The sequence below is a fragment of the Triturus cristatus genome, chromosome 7 (assembly GCF_964204655.1).
Source record: "Triturus cristatus chromosome 7, aTriCri1.1, whole genome shotgun sequence".
Lineage (NCBI taxonomy): Eukaryota > Metazoa > Chordata > Amphibia > Caudata > Salamandridae > Triturus > Triturus cristatus.
In genome coordinates, this window is record NC_140590.1 from 1,339,103,252 (window position 1) to 1,339,118,982 (window position 15,731).

The following is a 15,731-nucleotide window of genomic DNA, read 5'->3' on the forward strand; positions in this document are numbered from 1 at the left end:
TGCAATCGTGCCAACGTCCAAGGCACAGGCGATGCACCACCTCCAGACAGAGATAGAAAGAAAATAGATGCAGAAGCTAAATACGTCGCTGCCTAGTGTGTGAAACATTGCTGTGGTGCCAATTCTGTTAGTTTACGTTACCGGTACAAGAGGGTGCATTGGGACAAAATGGAGGCTCTTCTTCAGCACCTCCTGGACCAGTACAAAATATGAACTTGTACCAGAGGGCAAGCTCATCTAACACCAATATTCAGTGTGCCCTCAATGCTGGTGAAACCGCAGCCTGCAGGATAATATCAAGTGTCCTTTTTTGCCGACATGCCAGGCTGCATGTTTCCAGCTTCAAACCGGAAGTCCAGCAGCACCTGCTCCAACTGATATTCGATGGGGAGCACCTCTTTAGACCGCAGGTTGACCAGATGCTCAAGAAGATAAAGAGGGACACTGATACCGCGAAAGCCATGGACGCACTACAAATACCTTCTATCTGTGATCCCTTTCATTGGTCTCGGTGCAGATGAGGGTTCCTAGACCACCTCTATTGAGGCGTCCACACCTTTCCAGAGACAGCAAATGCAGTAGACCTCTCCGTGGGCTACTATTGAAGGGACATCAAGGGCAATAACACCAGGGGCGAAGGCCCCAATGCGGCCGCCCCTGAAAAGCAGTGACTCGCTTGCACTCCCCCCCCCCCCCCCCCCCTCCACCCCCCATAAACACAAAACCTGTCAGAGAAAAACTACAGTGGTTTCTGTCCCGGTGGGTAAAAATCACCTTGATCAATGGGTCTTTGACATAACTCAAGAACTTCTACACTATGTGAGAGACTATTTTTTAAATATCCTGATCTGGGTCTAACTCTTGTTTTAAACAATTTTTATATTGTGGTTGGGGTTTTTTAATCTTCACTCGACTGCTGTTATCTATGGGAATCCTTGGTTTTTAAATAGTTTTACCTTGTCTTGTTAGCACTTGTTGGTTGTGGATTACTCTCCTTTGTCCTGCGGTGCCTGAGCCAGCATAGCCATTGCTGCCTCCTTCCTTCCGCCATATTTTTTGTGCAACGGCGAGGGAGCTCTCCAGCTTCTTTTTGTTATGTGCATTGTGGGGTATAAAGGGTGCACCGATGCACGGATGCTTGCTCAGTCAAGAGCTTCTGCACCATGTGAGAAGGTAATTTTTTTTTATGATTCTGTTCTGGGTCTAACTGTTGTTTCAACCAAATTTTTATTTATGGGTGGGGTGTTTTAATCTTCACTCTACTGCTGCCATCTGTGGGAATCTCCAATTTGTAAATCGTATTGCCTTGCCTGTTCTGGATTTCTCTCCTGTCAGAGCTCCCAGCGACATCATTGCCTCCTTCCGTTAGCCATATTTCTCGTGCCACAGTGAGGCGTGAGGGAGCACTCTAGCTTCTTTTTGTTGTGTGCATTGTGGGGGATAAAAGGGTGCTGATGCGCTTCTGGTGAGCCAAAGAAAAGCCTGGACAATATTCACACGCCAAGCTCATGGGCTGGAGTTCAAAAATTGAGTGGGGAGAGTGTGATATTTTTAACCCGGTCTACACTCCCATGGGGCATTGCAACTGACAGTCTGTGGTAATGTTGGATCCCCACACCTAACTTCAAAGAAAGTGGCAAGGCCCAGTGAATCACCTGTTTAAATGTGATCTCCTGTGCCTTAATTAATGCTTGGTCCATGGTTAAGCACAACATCAAATCCATGAGTTGATTCTGTCCCAGGAATCAGACTGTTTATTACAGAGACTTGGGCGAAAAAAGATTCTGGTCCTGATCTTGTAGCAGCGGTAAACCCGGATTAGGCTATCGCTAGGCTAGATAGACCCCTGCTCGCAAGAGGAGGGCTAGCCATCATTTTTAAAGATTCTTTTAATTGTATCCTGGAGGCTACATGCTCGGCTCCATCTGATATTTGAGATGGCAAGCTGCAGAATTAAAGTTAATAATATATCCACGTTCTCTGGGCTTTTGGTTTGTTGCCCCTGAGCTCACTTACAAAGTTAATCGAGGCACGGGGCCTAGAATTTGAACCCTATATTACCTGCCCCAGTTGTACCATTCTTGGCGATTTACATTTTCACCTGGAGGACACTGATTGCATGGAGTCTACTAGATTTTTTGAATTTATGAAGGACTTTAATTTCACAAATTGCCTGAACTTACCCACTCATATGCCAGGACATACCATAGATGGTATTTTTGTCAATCACAGGGATCTGGGGATAGGAGATCTTCTCCCTCTCTGCTGGAATGGCCATTGTGCAGTACTTTTTAAAATTACAATACAGAAGGCCAGGGGTAAGTTGCAGAGCAAAATCACCATGTTTAGGGGGTGGAATGGAATTTCAGCTGAAAACATGGAGGTGGCATTGTGTGAATCTTTAGAAGGGAACGATAGGCAACTGGAATATGCTGCAGATGATTTTCACTCGTGGGTAGAAACCAAATTGCTCCTCCTGCCTCTTAAGATAGGGACTAGAACCAGAACCTCTGCTCCTTGGTTCTCAGAGGCTCTTAAAGAGCTCAGATGTCTATGCCGGAGGCAAGAACGAAGGTGGAGGCTCACTCCTTCTATTGAAGAAAAAGATAAACACAAAGAACTGATGCATAGTTACAAATGTGCTATCATGCTAGCTAAGTCCTGCTACATCATCACAAAAAATAGGGTCTGCCACTAATGATCCTAAAAAACTCTTCAAAAGGATTAAAAATCTTTCCACTCCACCAGCACAGCAAGCCATGGAAAGTTCCCAAGGCTTCTGTGATAGTGTGGCAGCTTTTTTAAGGACAAGATTCTGAAGATTGTTGCCTGTTTTCATTTGAATGAGGATTGCCCCCCTCAGATAAGGATGAGAAAGTGATTAATTTTGCCCCCATTGCCACACTATCGGTCTTCCCCACGTTATAAGCTTCATAACCCTGTTTTCCACTATTATTATTGCTGCTGCATAGAACCCGGGTGAGCTTCACAAATGCCTGGGCTGCAGGCCCCTCTTATGACGGATGCTGACACTGAGAATTAGGCTGTAGCTTCCGTTAAGTTTCCTACTCAGTGGTAGGAAATGATTTGTAATTTCAGGGATTTCAATAAGACCTTGATCCACTTCAAGTGTTGGTCTCTTTGAATCAGGGTTGCCAGACAGCTCTCCATTTCGGTTACAAATAATCATCGCCACCGAGCTGAAGAATAGTTTTTTTTCTTTTATATTGCAGCCGGAGTTAAACATGATATTATATTACAACACAAATAATTAATGAAAAAATAAATTTTTGGATCACACAATATTACAAATCATCAGCCTGTTTAACAATATAAGACAAAAAGTTATCTGAAAGGCAACTTTAGTAAAATTCATAAACAGCTCAAGCCTCCCATAACTCAATCACTTCTTAATGACAATTTCATATATCTCCCATGGCTAATAATCAAAATCAAACTTGGTACCCCATATTTTCTCAAACTGCTTAAGGCCTCCAATGCGTGCGGCATAGGTATATTCGCTCTTCTTGACCCTCCTCATCTTCTGAACCCATTTCATAGCTGAGGGTATGGAATCGGAACGCCAATTTTGAAGCAGAAGCGATCTTGCGATCGCTGTTGCTATATAGAGCAACCTCGTCATGGATTCCGAGAAAAGAAGATCTGGGTCATAACCAAGTAAAATTAGCCTACTGTTAACCTCAAGTTTTATATTGCACTCTTGTTCTAAGGAAAAAAATACCTCAGTCCAATAAATATTAATCTTTGGGCAGCTCAACATAATATGTGACCAATTGGCGTGTGTATAATTCATACAGCGAAAGCATTGAGAGGACTGGTTAGTGAACATCCTAGCTAAAACGGCGGGAGTTCGATACAATAACCACTTACTAAAAAAAAAGCATCCTACGCCAATTAGCCCCTCTGAGAGTGCAGAAATTTAACTTATTAATTGTAGACCAAATCTGAGGAGAGACTACACAGTTCTCATGATCTGCCCATTTCTTAATTGCTTTTGACTCAAGATCCGGTTGTTTGAAGGAGGCCAGTAATTTTTTCCAAGCCCCTGGAGTCTTGTTCACTGCTTTAGCTAACAAATCCTCTACAAGCTGGTTTTGGGTCATAAAAGAAGTGGGGTTTATTTCTACTAAATATTTATATAGACAGCCATAAGAGTTAACCATAATAAAATCCTTAGCAATCCTTAAAGATATTTCTGCTGCCGTCATCCAATTACCATCCCTTAAGAAGTCTGATACTTTAAGGTACCCGACTTCCGCCCACTTTGATGTCAGGTAGGTAGGTTGTTTAATTCCTATTAAGGGGGAGATTTCTTCTAATGAGGTGGCTGAATTAATTTCTGGGATAGAATATTTTTTAAAGAAGGCCTGCCGTCTTTTAAAAATACATTGGAGAAATTTATATCGTACCAGCTTTGGGTATCTAAACAATAACATGAGAGAGTTGATCTGAGTTTCAGAGCAAATTAAATTAAAAAAGAAATTGCAATAAAAATGTATGTGTGGTAGAGGTTTGAACCTAGATAAATACTGTGCAAAATATGCGTCATAGTAATATTTCAGATTCGGGAGTGCAAGCCCTCCATGATCTACGTCTTCATATAAAGTGCCAAGTGCTAAACGTGGATTTTCTTTTGCCCATACAAAATTTGTAAACATGGACTCAACCTGAGAGAAAAACGAGCCTGATAAAGTGCATGGTATTGAAGAGAACAGAAAATTAAACAATGGTAAAACAGACATCTTGATAAGAGCAACACGACCTAAAATGGATAAAGGAAGCATATTCCAACGAATCAATAACCCTTGAACTTTCCTTAAAAGTGGCGTGTAATTTAGTTTAAATAAATCTTCGAACGACGCTGAATAAAAAATCCCCAGATATCTTTTTGGGTTGAGATTTACTGAGCCTTGGATATCTGGATGTAAGTCGAAAGCAGCTCTCCCACATTGTATAACTTCCGTCTTAGCTCTGTTTATTCGATATCCTCCTAATGCTTCAAAGTCCTCAAATAGTTTGAAGACTTTGATTTGTACTTCTATTGTAGGCTTAATTAAAAGCATAATATCATCTGCATAGAGTTTTAACGACGGCATAGTCGGGATTGGAGGGAGGATATCTGGGGAGTTCCGTATTGCAATTGCGAGGGGTTCAATAAAAAAAGCGAATAGTACTGGAGATAAAGGGCACCCTTGCCTTGTACCACGCTTAATATTAATGGACCCTACCACGGTCGAATTAATAAATACATTTGCCACTGCATTCTTATACAAATTCTGAATTAGGAGTATAAAAGACGTTGGGATATTAAAAGAATTCAAAATACAGAACAACATCTTCCAAACCACTAAATCAAAAGCTTTTTCCGTGTCTAGTAATAAAACTAGCGCGGGGATGTTCTGAATTTCAAAATAATCCAAAGCCTCTGCGAGAAAATGAGTGTTGGTAGCTAACTGTCTGCCTGCCAAAAATCCATTTTGGTCGACATGTATCAGTTTTGCCGCATATTTGTTGAACCGGAGAGATAGAAGTTTTGTGACAATTTTGTAACACGAGTTCAGCAATGTAATTGGGCGATAAGAATTGGGATCCCTTTTGTTTTTGCCCTTCTTCGGAAAACTAACTATATTTCCTTGTTTAAAGGATTCTGGAATACCCCCCCCCCCCCTTCTAACATAGAATTTATCAAGGAGAGAAAGAATTCACCGAACGCCTTAAAATGTTTTTTATAGAATTCGGCGGGTAGGCCATCTGGGCCACATGCTTTAGCGTTGGGTAAGCTCTTTATCACCTCTTCCAACTCTGTAAATGAAAACGAGTGGAAATAAGATTTTTATCTATTTCCATCAACATAGGCGGTGGATTTTCAAGCAGAAACTTTTTCAACAACAGATCATCAACTAACTGAAGTTGGCCATAAATGGTCTGATAATGTGCAAGCATAATGCTATTAATCTCACCTGAATCCTCCGTGAAGCCTGCTACGCATGGACAATTCAGGGCTTTGATTTGATTCGTGTCTGCTTGTTCCTTGGCCTGCCACGCCAATAACCTACCAGTAAAGTTACTATCTTCATAGATTTTCTGCTGATACTGTTGAAAGAAGATCTCGCTTTGAGTGCTATACATAGTGCAAAGCTCACGCTTGGCTTGTTCGAGCTGAGCTTTGGTGGTGGAAGAGGGATTCTTTAAAAAGACCGCATTACAAATATGGATCTTATCCTCAATTTCTAATTTCTCAACCTTAGCGTTTTTGGCAGTAACTGCCTCTTTGCTTACTACTAGTCCCCGGATAAAAGCTTTTAATGTATCCCAGACTATATTTGGTTCTGCGGAATGAATGTTCTGAATTAAAAATTGTCTGATCTCAACATCCATAAATTTTACCCACTCGGCATCATTCAGATGCACCTTATTAAATACCCAGCGTTTAGGTGATTTTAAACCAGGGCCGACGTAAATTTCCAAAGATAGCATGGCATGATCTGAGAACCCATTGAAAAAGAAATTTTGTTGACAAAAATCTAAATTCTGGGAGATCAAAAAAAAATCAATGCGTGAGGAAGAGCCAAACCGTCCTGATCCACATGTAAATTTCTTTAAAGTCGGAAATGCTGTTCGCCAAGGATCTTGTAGATTTAGCATATCAGCATGGTCTTTCAATATTTTAAAAGATCTGGGCTTTGTCTGCCTTTTTTCTTGGACTGTGGAATCAAGATGTGGATTCATCAAAATATTAAAATCCCCTCCCACAATCAAATCTCCTACAACATGATTTAAAGAGAGAAAAAGATTGTCATATACTTTGGCGTCATCTTCCACGGGTGCATAGTAGCTTACAAATGTCAAAGGGTATGGTTTAGATCTAACAGAACATGTCACCCAACACCACCTCCCGAATTGATCCTTACCCGAATTAATGCACTCCACTTGTAAGCCTTTTTTTTATAAATATAGCAGTCCCTCTATGGGATGCAGAGGTGGATGAAAAACCCCTTTAGCTAGCCCAGGTTTTAAACATTGAAAATTCCAAAATTTTTATAGTCGAGATATGAGTTTCTTGTAACAGAATAATTGGTGACCTTTTTCTGAAAGAGTGGGAATTGCTTGGTCGCGCTTTTGTCACTTTTGTCTCTCGATATCTTCTGTGTACTGCCTTCGCCTTCTACTTGTAGACTTATCGAAGGGGAAGCAATATTTGTAGTGTCTGACTTTTTAACAGCACTCTGATCTGATGAGGCTAGTTGTTGCCTATCAACGACTGAGCTTTCTTCCTCTATTTCCCCCTCCGAGGTCTCAGCCGTGGAGTCTGTGAAATGAGAAGGCGGAGAGGGAGAGGTACCTTCTACATCGACTAATCGGGCTGCTTTTTTAGCCTCTCTTGCTTCCCTAGCAAGAAGTCGGCTAGTCTTCGCTTTCGCCAAGTGAGTATTCAGTAACTTCCCCATCTCAGAAAGCTCAGAACCGCAGATTTTATGGCGACCTAAAGTCTGCCTTCAGGAACAGAGTTAACCGCTCTTTCTGACTAGATTTCTCTATTCCGCCACACTCTTTTCGCTGAGACGTCTTCACCGGTATCGAGTCTTGAACCCAGAGCACCTGCAATAATTGCTGTGAACTATGCCAACGGGGAATATCCAAAACCTACCGTCGAGGATAGGTAGTGAGATTACACTGTCCGAGCTTTTGAGCCTTTAAATCTTCGTACCTTTAAGTCCTTTAACCAGAGTCCTGACAAGGTTATATCTTTATTGGCCTTTCATCTCAGCACCTTATGCAGGCTTGTCATCATAAAGCTGAGTAAATCTATACCGGACTCCAATACCCAGAGTGCAGCTCTAAATACTATACAGCGCGCGGCCCTGGACAGCTGATTGTTTTCACCTCAAAGGCTTCAAAGTCCGGATAAATGCTCCCTTGTCCGAGCTGTAAAAAAAAAAAACCCATCTCCTGCAAGTCCAAATCCTCTTACCCCCTCAGCTGCAGCCCCCTCACCTCACCTCGCCTCTATTCTTCAAACAATTCTCTGTAGAGGATCCGCATCTCGTCCAGCACTCTGACCGGTATTTCAGAGATTTCCAGGGGACTTCCAAAAATCAGTCCAAGGGCGCTGAATCTGACCAGGAAGAATCCGGGAGCCTCCAGCAAGTTCAGCCCGCAGCCGACTCAGCGCCCGAGAATTCTCAGGATAGCCAGGGCCGTCACGCCATCACGTCATCTTTTCTTGAGCCCCCCTTAACTGCAGACAATCTGCTGTTAGGGAAGCCTCTCCATTGTGGTATAAAACGGTAAAAACAGCTCTGCCACCGACAGTGCTGCCGCTAGTCTCAGACGCTGGAGCTTCCAATCGCCATTACAGGGTGCGGGATCACGGGAGAATCACCTGAGGCTACGCGGCCGCCTCTCACTGAACCACCGCATCATCCAACTGGTTCCTTCTCATGATCTTCATCCCTGTGCATTGTGTATCTGATGTAGTGCTATGGAAGAATAGTTTGTAGCGGAAAAGAGGAATTTGGCAGTCTGAGTGACAAAGAAGAAGCAAATTAAGGGCATATTTACTAATCTTCCACACAACACAGGACAGCTAGCAAAGTTGCTGTGCTGTGTTGCGTGAAAGGGAGAGAGCAGAAATGCTCCATATTTACAAAGATATGAAACATTTCTGCTCTGTCCTTGCCCTGTTGCGCCATGTGCTGGGTAACGCCAACACAGGAATCTTAGCACCATAGTGCAAGGGTTCCTGCATTACAGGAAGGATTGCTTTTGTGCAGGAAGGAATACATTCCTGCGCAAAAACAATCCGTAGAAGCATTTTTCCTATTTCTGTGTGTGATGCACCGTGTCGCACATAGACAGAAGAAGTAATAGGAAGACATAATATATTTCTCCTCATTATGCCTCACGGGGGTATGCATAGCATTTTGACGCATTCCCAGGTTTACTAGCTTTTGTAAATCTGGGAATGCGCCATAATCAATGGGTGGATACATGGGAATGTCCATGATCTGCCCAAGGAACGCCCCCTAGCTTGAAATGTAACATAGTGCAGAGCAAGTCACTGCGTTACATTGCATTTTTTTTACAAAGCCACACAAGGTGACTCAAATCGCCCCTTGAGTGGCTTTGTAAATATTACTGAAGCCTTTGCATTCTCCTTGTGTCCCCTCCAAAGATAATGTAAAAGCTTGCTAAAAAAGGGCATACATTCCCAAAAAAGTAGTTGATACAAAAGTCTTAAGAAATTGTGCAAAATGGTTATCAGTTATTTCTGCGTAATCCTAAACAACGATGTAACATGAACATTTAATTACTTTAAAGTAATTAACATTTACATTGCATACAAATGCAATGCAGCAAGTCTATAATGCTATCTTACTTTGAAGTGAATCAATATTTTTTTTTTAATTAATCAGCAGTGTTGTTTTTCAAAAGAATGTTACAAGATCTGCTGTCTCTGCTTGCAACATTCTATGTTGACATTCTGTCCTTGCTTTCACAATCAGAAAGTTGAGCAGTGTATGGATGTTTACTGCCATGTACAGTTTTTTAGGGAAAGGCACAGTTAATCTTTAATATCTATTTTTAAAACGGTATATATTTGTAAGGTTAACCAGAAACTAGTTGTGTTATTTCTTAATATCCTTATTAAATTACTTCCCACCTATTGCCCCTATACTGGTTTAAAACCCGTTCTTAAATAGCCTGTGATGTGATTACAGATTCTACAGATTCAAGCCTTGAAGAAGTTACGGTTGTAACGAAACACGTGTCAGCTGCCATTATCCTTTACCATCAATGATGTTACAAGAAATGGATCTTCATGTATAAATTCTATAATACAGTTTGAATGTAAACAACAGATGCCTGTCTGTACTAAAAACCAGATCAATTACAACGTACAAAGTGAAACATTGTTACAAAATATTAAATTGAATGAACACTTCAAAATTCTTTTCTAGACTGGTGTTTCCTGTGAGTTGTCACATTAAATACATATGGGACCAATGATTTGAATATTGCTTATGAATAGAGATTTAATATTGAGAGTGCCGAGGTACAATTGTTGTATTCAGTTTGGCACCAGAGTCTGGCTTGACGTTCGTGCATTGACATCCGAGGTAGTGGGGTGTTCGTGTTACCTCGAGGGGCACCAAGACACTTGGTTTCTAACAGCAATGCTAAACATATTTAACTTTCCAAGGATTGATGTGCGACTGTTTATACCACCACTACCGCCTGTATATATTGTAAAAAGATACCAGATAGTGGGAGAAATAAAGAAGAGCAAAGGGAAGAGAGAAAGGACAGTTTGTGGGGAGGACAAACAGAAACAGCCAGAGAGTGAGGGTGACATGCACTGTAATAGATAGGCTGACTGGCGAATGAGACAGAGGGATAGTTAGGCAAGTCAGAGGCAGGTCTCAGATTTTAATGGATAAGGGGCACATAAAACAAGAAAGTGAGGAGGAGAGGCCCCTGGGGTGAGACATAAAGAGAGAGAGGTCAGTGGTGGGAGAACTTGGATAATTATATTGATAAAGGCCAGGAGAGAATGATACAAGGAGAAGAGAAGAGGGGAAGGGCAGAAGAAGTCCTGGGAGTGTAATAAGGAGCGGGCAAGGAGTGAAGAGAGAGCTAAATGCTGGGAGAGAGGATAGAAGTTGTGCTTTAGGTAGTAGAGAAAGAAAAGGGATAGAGGAAATATTGAGGTGGAAGAAAAGAGGAAAAAATGAGACAGAACAAGAGACATTACTATACATTTGAAAGGTAATAGAGAATATTTTACAAACGTTATTTGTTGAAAGTTGTGTGTCTGCAGGAGTATCTGTAGCTCTTTGTGCCATACTGTCATCTCCACTATAGTACTCTCCTCACATTCTATGGTGCCAGGTTTCACCCACCACCCGACCTTGATTTTACTCACACCCATGGTTACAGATGTGTCTGCCTTCGAAGGTCTGCTGACTTCTTGCTTCTGTGCAGAATCTCCAGGCACTGACATAATATGTATACGCATCAAGGGTGACTGGGTAAGGGAGCACAATGACAACGGTACAAGTTCAACGTGCAGAAGCACCGGCTTTCCCTGGCGGCCAGGAAAGCTCTTGCACTGCAGCAGATAGATGTGCTGTACAGTCAGTGCCTAATTTGTGCCAGTGCCATCACTAGGAGCCCACTGCAGCTTGCACTTCCCAATGCCCGTGCCAGCACCCCCAATAACAGTACCAACACAGCTACTAACCATCACACACCTACAAGTGTGACATTTTAGACTATTCCACGCCCTCAAAGCTAGAAGAATGGTTTGGATGGCAGGTATTAGTCATTTTTAAAGAATATTGAGTTAATAAACAACTGTTGTTGTGCAGCTCTCCAAATTAGATACACAGCACCACCATGGCAGACTGTCTTTGGTGCTGGTGTTGACATTTAAGTACCAGTGCCGAGCACATGGAACCACAAGCTCAAATTAAGCACTGGCAAAATGGGGTTTTCATGCACATAGAGGGATGTGGATGCCAAATTGTTGTTGTTGAGCACCGGATGGCTGATACACAGTTTAAGTGGATTTCACAGATGCTGCTGATTCACAGCTCCCATGCCGTCTTGCATATTACAAACTGCTACTTCTGCTTGAGTGTGTTTAACACCAAAAAAGGTGCAGCAAAAACACCTAATCTCATTCTGCGATAAGAATCACTCAATTTGACCTTTGTTGAACATTCATTTAACCTTGCCACCTTCATGAAAGAATGGTCACTGTATTTCAAAGTGATATATACAAAAATCATAAAGGCAGGATTGTCAGTCCCTGCTGAGAGCTGTTATTATCCTTCCATTGGCTAGGAGATGTCATGTTTGTATTCAGTATGCAGTCTCAAAATGCTTGTATCAAAAGAAGAATGCAGAGACATATGTTTTCATAAAGACCCTAATTGTCATTTACATGATGGTGAACATTTATTATAAGCAGTCAAAATAACCTTTTATCTAAAGCAAAATGAAATCCTACAGGGAATTCATAAAACATTCCTTTTACATGTGGCGCATGTTGTCAGCTGCATGCAGGACAGGAGTGAGTGTGGCAGGGGATGGTGCCTTCGCAGTTGGAAAAAGTAATAAGTAAAGGAAACTTTGTATCTGGAGCTGTATCGTCCTCCCCGGACTGGTAGCATGTAAATAAATCATGCCACACACGGAGCTCGGTATTACATGCCTTTATTCTCTAGTGTGTAACTGTTAGCTGAGACATACTGCATCATGAATTTTATTAACCACAAAATATCACTTACGTCACTAGACTATGGAGTCTGTTAGGGACAATAGGGGTTTCACGCTCTAAAGTACACAAGACACTACATCTCCCCTTGTTAAATAAAAAGATACAAACAAAACACATATACATCATAGTTCCTCAACGAGTCGGTGAGACGCTTGAACCACTCTTTCAGATCTTGTGGTGTGAGGCTGAGGAGACACAGGAGAGGCATACGCAGGAGGCACTGGTGAGCTAACTGTAGCGGGGTATAAGAAGGGTCGGAGACCAAGGTATCTGATGACGGTGGTTTTATTATTTTGTACACTCTTTTCTTTTGCACATAAGGTCGGTAGAAGGGAAGGGGGTCGTCGTCCGGGGTTTCCGGAGCTGTTCGCGGGTGCTGGTGTTTCCTTCTGCCGCTTCTCCGGTCCAGGGTGTCGGGTTAGAACGGCGGGTGGCAGGTCTCCCCGTGGTGCGTGTAAGAAAAAGAAGGGAGACGGTGTCAGTATGTGGTTCTCGTGTCCTACAATCGTGAGGGGAGGGGAAGTGAGGACATACACCGTGCCTGTTTCCTGCTAAGTGTGTCAGGGAAGTGAGGGTACGGGTACCGGGATAGGAAATCGCCCTAAGGTTTCTCTACGTTATGCCGCCCCGCCCAGCCCAGGATACGAGCCCGTACCTGCTGGTGCCACGCTTCTCCAGAAACGTGGCGGGGCGAGTCACCGAATCGTTGGCCTCCTGGCTCTGCTGCCTCCGTCCTCGTCCTGGCGGCTGCTCTCTCATCCGGTCGGTATTCCTCTGCTCTCTCCTCTCCAAGTGCTCGCGTCCCACTCTCCTCTCCAACGGTGTTCGCGCACACCTCCGTCCTGCCGCTTCCGTGTTTTGAAGGTCCTCCTTCCACGTCGTCATCGCTGGGGGCGTGTCGTAGGCCAAGCTCATCCCAGTTAAAGTAACAGGCCTCCTCCTCGCTTGCCACCGTTCCGACATCCGATCTCCGTGGTGACCGTTCAGGTTGCTGAGGGTAAAGAGGGGAAAAGGGACAGCGCATATCGTCATCAGGGAGCCCGGTTTCAGGATCAGTCCGGGGCCCCGTGTTACACACCACCCCCCCTGGATTCTCCCGATCGGGGAGAGGAAACCGGGAGAGGAAGTCAGCGCTACTGTTCTCTGTCCCCTTCCGATGGTGCACAGTAAAGGAGAAGGGCTGGAGCACCAAGAACCATCGTAAAACCCTGGGATTGTGGGAAATGTTCTGGCTCATCCACTGAAGAGGGGCATGGTCGGTGTATAGGGTGAACGGGTGGCCCTCCAGATAGTAACGGAGTTTTTCGACAGCCCACTTAATGGCCAAGCACTCCTTCTCTATGGTGGCATATTTCACCTCTCTGGGGAACAGCTTTCGGCTGATATACAGAATCGGGTGCTCGACCCCATTGTCAGACGTTTGGGACAACACCGCCCCCACCCCATAGTCGGAGGCGTCTGTGTGCAAGATGAAAGGCCTGTTAAAATCGGGGGAGGCTAACACGGGGTTCGTGGTGATGATCCCTTTTAGGGAGGTGAAGGCTTTCCACATGGAGGGGGTTGGGGAAAGCAAACCCTGGGCACGGTAGTCTTTCTTTAAGGTGTCGGTCAATGGGGCCGCTATCTCTGAAAAGGCGGGGATGAACCTCCTATAATAGCCAATGAGCCCTAAGAACGCTCTCATTTCTTTTTTTGAAGCGGGGAAAGGGGTCTCAGAAATAGCCCTCACCTTTTCTATCTGCGGTTCAATGAACCCGTGACCCAGGACGTAACCCAGGTACTTGACTTTCTGATAGCCTACCCTGGACTTAGCGGCGTTGATATGTAAGCCCGCTTTCTGTAATGCCGTCAGGACCTGCTCGAGGTGTTCCATATGTTGTTCCCAGCTGGAGCTGAAGATGATGATATCATCCAGGTACGCTGAGGTGAAGGAGGTGTAGTTTCGTAGGATTTCGGTCATGAGTCTTTGAAACGTTGCGGGGGCTCCATGTAGGCCGAACGGTAGTACGTTGAACTCGAACAGACCATCGGGGGTGACAAATGCCGTCTTCTTGCGGTCTGTTTCTCGTAACGGCACTTGCCAATAGCCCTTTGTCAGGTCGAGTGTGCTGATGTATTTTGCTTCCCGAGCCGTTCGATCAACTCATCGATCCGGGGGATCGGGTATGCGTCAAAGGAGGACACTTGGTTCAGTGCTCGGAAGTCCATGCAAAATCTTGTGCTGCCGTCGGGCTTCGGGACCATCACTATGGGGGATGACCACTCGCTCCTCGATGGTCCGATTATACCAAGACGTAACATCTCTCTGACTTTCTTTTGTATGGCGGGTCTTTTGGCTGCTGGTATCCTGTATGGCCGTTTTTTTACGACGGTGCCTGGTGCTGTCTCGATCCGGTGTTCAATCAAGGTAGTTTTTCCAGGTATATTCGAGAATATTGAAGAGAACGGGCCTAGGGTCTCGCATAGGCTCTCTCTTTCTTGTTGTCTAAGGTCTTCGTTGATGACCAATTGGTCCAGCGTGGAGAGGGTGTGGTCAGTTGGTGATAGTGCGATCTGTACTACTTGGGGGGGGGGGCCCTATCCACTTCTTTAATAAGTTGATGTGGTACACCTGCGTCTTCCGAGGCGAGATCTGTAACTTGTAGCTGGTGTTACCAATAGAGGCGACCACTTTATACGGCCCCATCCACTCTGTTTGGAACCGTCGGGTCGGTGAAGGGAGTAGCAATAGGGCCCAGTCCCCTTCCTCCAACTTTCTCCATTTCTTACCTTTATCATAGAAATGTTTTTGTCGGTTTTGGCTGCGTTCCAGATTTACGTACGCCAGATCTCTCAATTTCCCCAGTTTGGATTTCAGGTCTTGTGTGTATTCCAACAGCCCCTTACTTTCTCCTTCCTCTTTCTCCCACGCTTCCTTGGTCATCTCGAGCAGTGTCCGGGGCTGACGACCATACAGCATTTCAAACGCCGAACACCCTAAGCTGCTCTGTGTCTGTCCTCGGATGACGTATAGGGCCAGGGGTAAGAGGGTATCCCACTCCTTGCCGCTGACAGCCAACATCTTCTTCAACGTAGTCTTGAGGGTCCCATTGTAGCGTTCGACGAGACCATCGGTTTGCGGATGATATACCGAGGTCCGTATCTGTCGCAAATCCACCATCTGACACACTTCTTTCATGAGACGGGAAACAAACGGAGATCCCTATTCTGTTAAAATCTCTTTTGGAAACCCCACTCGGGAGAAAAGTTCGATCATCTTTTCTGCTATCACTCTAGAAGTGGGGACTCGTAAGGGAAACGCTTCCGGGAATCTAGTGGCGTAATCGACTATCACTAACAGGTGTTGGTTCCCTCGCGGAGTTTTAGGTAAGGGACCTATTAAATCTAGGCATACCCTCTCAAAGGGGCTTCCTATAATGGGCAG